The sequence below is a fragment of the Triticum aestivum genome, chromosome 5A (genome assembly GCF_018294505.1).
Source record: "Triticum aestivum cultivar Chinese Spring chromosome 5A, IWGSC CS RefSeq v2.1, whole genome shotgun sequence".
Lineage (NCBI taxonomy): Eukaryota > Viridiplantae > Streptophyta > Magnoliopsida > Poales > Poaceae > Triticum > Triticum aestivum.
In genome coordinates this window covers 651,963,773-651,968,955 of record NC_057806.1, presented here as the reverse complement: position 1 = coordinate 651,968,955, position 5,183 = coordinate 651,963,773, and the positions used below count along the sequence as shown (strand labels likewise).

The 5,183-nt window shown below is 41.4% G+C and overlaps 1 pseudogene; it reads right to left on the bottom strand.

The window, feature by feature from the left end:
• Nucleotides 1-285: 285 nt before the first annotated feature.
• On the bottom strand, nt 286-3,828 carry LOC123108199 (receptor kinase-like protein Xa21; annotated as a pseudogene).
• Between the last annotated feature and the right edge of the window lie 1,355 nt (nt 3,829-5,183).

Below are 5,183 nucleotides of genomic sequence, written 5' to 3'. Positions count from 1 at the left end.
AGTCAACAATCATACATGAAGATGATGAACGAGGTGGTAGGTATAGATGATATGTCTTTGTTCACTCTGTTTAAGGATGGCGATGATTTTGCTTCCAAAACAAAGATGTTAAAAATACGACATGCAAGAACACGAAGAAGATCAAATCAACACAGTGTGGACACAAGAAATTTAGCGTGGAAAACCCCTCCAATGAGAAGGGAAAAAACCACGGGCTCCAGCCAACGAATTTCACTATATCGGGATAGGTTACAAACGTTAGAGATTTACAACGATTGGCTGATGTAGTAACAAAACACAAGGTTTGAAATTCGTAAATCCGTTCCTAACATATAGGCTGTGCAACAAGCGCCAATCTTACAAAAATGTACTTGTTAAGATAGCTAATGCTACATAAGCAACGAAAGTGCTACTTCAGTTCTCTATGATATATGCATCTCTGATACCATGTAGCTTGGCAGCCACCTCTTGCATGTTGATGCGAATACCCGGAGATGTCTTGGTGCAGCAAAGACCAATGTTTAGCATACATAGCAGAGAGCATACACCTTTTCCATTCAAACCAATTGGAGTATCATGACAAAGCTCCAACTCTTGTATCAGTTGAGGATCGATAATCTCAATTACTCTATCACGTAAACTGATCTCTGTAAACTTCACAATACTCAGTCCATCCTTAAACATGTCATCAGTTGGCCTTCTCCCAAGGAATATCTCGAGGAGGACAACACCAAAGCTGTAAACATCTGCGGCGGTTGAAACTTGACCACCACTTGCATATTCTACAAATGGAATGGATAAAAAGAGGAGTTGATTTCTCTTTCACTCGTTAAGACAAATGTAGATCAACACAAGATATAATAAGGCTGTTACCTGGAGCAGCGTATCCGATCGTCCCCATTAGTCCAACCGAAGAAGAGTTTGGGTTACCAAGAGATAACACCGTGGAACCAACTTTGAATCTTGCCAAGCCAAAGTCTCCAACATGAGCTGTCATATTGTCATCCAAAAGAATGTTGCTAGGCTTCAGATCACAATGAACCATTGTTCCTTGATTGTTATGGTGTAGGTACTCCATTGCATCTGCTACATCCACCATAATGCTCATCCTTTGAGTCATTGTAAGAAGGTTCAACTTTGAAGATCCTTCAGAGTCTCTAGTTGAATATAGTAGTTTATGTAAGTCTCCTCGTGGCATGAACTCATACACTAGGGCCTTGAAATCAATACCATTAGAATAAGTACTTGAGCATGCAGTTCGAATTGGGACCAGATTGTGGTGCCGAAGATTTTTCAATGCATTACATTCCGCAAAAAAGCTCTTTTGTGCTCCTCTTGTCTCGAGGTTGAAGACTTTTACTGCAACCTCATTTTCTTCTTCAAATAGTTTTCCTTGGTATACAGAACTATACCTCCCGTTGCCAATTAAGTTGGATGTTGAAAATCCTTGTGTTGCTCTCGCTAGATCATTGAAAGGAACTTTGGGAAATGTTGTAGAAAATGAAGGCAAAGATATAGATTCTCTCTTGTGTTTTCCTCTCCAGAGAATTAAGCCAAATATGACAATAGCAAGTGACACCATACTGGCTGTTAGTATAACTCCTTCGAGCACTAAATATTTCTTGTGTCTAGTTGAACTTGAAGGCATAATAGAACATGCTGGCATGTGTAACTCCAGTGCCCCACCACAAAGACCCTTGTTTCCATCAATCCACACAACAGTAGCATTACGGAAGATACCTTTTGTTGGAACCTCACCTTTAAGATTGTTGAATGACAAATCTATTTTCTCAAGATATTGTAGGTTGCCAAGAGTTATTGGTATTGGCCCAGTTAAGTTATTGGTGGAACAGTTCAAAACTTTGAGGCTGGTTATGTGGCCTAATGAAGTGGGAATGCTTCCAATAAAAATATTTGAGTCTAATTCAATGTATTCTAAACTTTCACAATCACCCAGACTGTTTGGAATATCTCCGGATAGCTTGTTTGATGAAGACGCAAAATTTATGAGTTGTTTAGCATTCCCAATGCTTGTAGGAAGTTGTCCGTGGAGGTTATTGAAAGATACATTAATTATATTTATTGCTGGTATTTTGAAGATCTCCATTGGAATCTTACCATCAAGATTGTTGCTGGAAATGTCCAAATATTGAAGCATTGGAAAGTTTCCAAAACTTGGTGGTATATGGCCAGTTAACTGGTTCGAGAATATAGTGAGCAATCCCAATTGAGACAAGTTGGACAAGGATGATGGAATGATCCCTGTAAAGAAGTTTGTGTTCAAACGAACTTGTTCCAAAGGTTTGAGAATTCCAATCCACTCAGGAAGCACACCTGTAAAATGATTCCCCTCCAATGCTAAAACAAACAGGTTGCGATGGTTTTCTATGCCGGGAGGAAAACCTCCCTATAGTTGATTTTCATTCAAGTATAGACGTTGGATTTGACTCGAAAGGTTGCCTAATGAACTTGGTACCTGCCCTGATAGACGATTCCAACCCATCCCGAACACTTGTAGCTCCGTACAGTTGCCTAAGCTGTCCAAAAACTCCCAATCTTCCCTGCTATGTGCTTGGAGTTGATTTCTTTCAAGATTCAAATGTGCGAGGTTGGTAAGTTTGCCAATCTTGGGCACCGATCCGGTGAAGTGGTTTCGGCTCAAATAAATGAAGATTAGATTGGAAGCATTAGCAAGTGAACTAGGAATGTGCCCTCGAAACAAGTTGGCTCCCAATTGAAGTATCTGGAGATTGGGAAGTGAGGAACATAAATTTGGTGGTACCTCCCCACTTAGACCATTGAGAGCAAGGGAAAGGCCGACAAGTGTAGAAAGATTCAAGATGGCTTGGGGAAACCTACCTGTGAGCTGATTGATACCAACATACAGGGTCTGCAAGCTGGACAAGTCTGCAAACTCACTTGGGATATTTCCCTTGAAGTGATTATATGCAAAGGAAATCACTTTTAGTGTTGTGATATTGGCAAGAGAAGCTGGGATGGTGCCAGTGAGGTTATTAGCTGGAAGTTTTAACAGCTGAAGGCGAGGAGGCAAATCAGCAGGAAATTGGCCAACTAGATTGTTAAATGAAAAACGCAGATCCTTGAGCTTCGAGCAGTTTGCAAAACTCGGTATCCTACCTTGCAGTGTGTTATTTTCCAAGTGCAAGGTTTGGAGGCGGCGCAAGTGACAGGGAGGGCGGAATCTCCCCGGTAAGTGAGTTTTCCGTCAGGGCTAGAGAGTGCAAGAATGAAAGGTTCCCAAGTGTAGGAGAGATGTGTCCTACTCCTACCAAACCTCGGCTTGTAAGGTTTAGAGAAGTGACACGATGTGGTAGAGTCTTCTTTGTCCTGCACAAGACACCTTCCCAGTTGCAGAAGTGTGTGCTATCGTTCCAGGACATGAAGACTTGCTGCGGATCGAGACTGATTGCATTTTTGAATCCCAGCAGTGATAGTCGATCTGTCTCGTTTCCATGCAAGGAGGAGGAGCTGCAGATGGCGGCATGTGCAGTGCAAGCCACCAACACCAAGAGAAGCAACTGTCGGGTCTTAGCAGTAACCTTCATAGCTGGGCAGCTAGTGGTACGTGCGCTGGTCGAATTAGATCGATCTTCAGTATGTAATATATGCGAAAGGAGAAATTTTTAGATGGTTAATAAATGACATAATATATGCTAGCAGATATTCATGAATTCATGGATTGTTCTGGGTGAATCACCTGGGGGATTTCCTTTTCTTTCCTGGCAGGAATAAGAGCTACGCCTTCGGCTGCAGGGCAGAGACGAGACCAACAAAGCATATACGTATATGTTTACAAGTTTGGAGTATGGAGTGTTTGATTCTTCCCGTTCACCATTGTTCTTAATTTATAGGCGCGTCACTGGTATTCTACTTACCACACGCTTGCTCGGAGATACTTTCTGCTGCTGACTGGTCTCCATTCCTCTCAAATATTAGATCGCTACTGCTGACCACTGCTGTCATGGGTCTTGGGTCATGAAAGACGAGGAATATTTACAGACCACACTATTTACACGCTAGAAGGACTCAGTAGCTATGGGTCTTGGGTCCTCGTCGTATACTGCACAAGTGTTCTCATCACTCTACATCAAGTAGATTCCTAAAGAAATCCACATCAAGTACTGCATACCTTTCAAAGATGTCGGCAAGAATTATTGTGGAAAGAAAGAAATGTGTTTTATAATTTATTGCTTCGCCATAGTTTTGTATTAGGTGCTAGGGATCAGACCATCATTGCACAAACTGCAAAAAAGAAAAAAAATCTAAGAGCGCTTATGAGCTTTTCCAAAGTATTTCTGGATGAAAATTAAAGCAAAGCCATGGCTCTAAGTAGACGAACTAATCCACCATTTTCACTTATATATAACTACTTTCAAATGTGCCTCTGCGTTGCTACGGTTTTGATTCGTATTGAATATCAAAGTTAGTTTTAAGGCCAGGAAGAGTATCTTTAGGCCACGGATTCAATTTCTTGTCGGATATTACCGTCCAGAATGTAGATCTTTCTTATTGAATATTGGTCGTGCTGCTGTTTTTTGGAAGTCTTGCAAACAGGCGATCTTAATGGGATCGACTATGGAAGCAGAACTCACAACATTAGACACATCATGCGTCGAAACAGAATGGCTTCGAGAGCTCTTGATGGATTTGCCAGTGGTTGATAAGTCAGTCCTGGTTATACTTATGAACTGTGATAATCGAACCGTGATTGTCAATGCTAAGAGTTCAAAGGACAACATGCAATCCACAAAGCACGTAAGAAGAATATTAAAATTCGTCTTGCATTCTAGAAACTCCGGAGTTATAGCATTGGATTACATCCAAACGGCTAAGAATCTGGCGGATCCCTTCATGAAAGGGCTATCACGGATTGTGATAGAAAATGCATCGAGGGGGATGGGTATGAGACCCACGTAAGTAGCCATGGGGTAACCCAACCTATGTGATCGGAGATCTCGTGAATTAGGACCTGGGAAAATAATTCAACGGTCAACTGAGGAGAGTATCCTTACTAACACACTCCAATACTCTCTTAATCTGTAAGGCAGCTGACTTTTGTCTTAATGTGTTTCAAAAGTTGTGTAAGTAAGATACTATTCTACAGAGCATTCTTTGAAGGAACACACCTATATGAGCCCGACTACTGGTCACACAGTCTATGA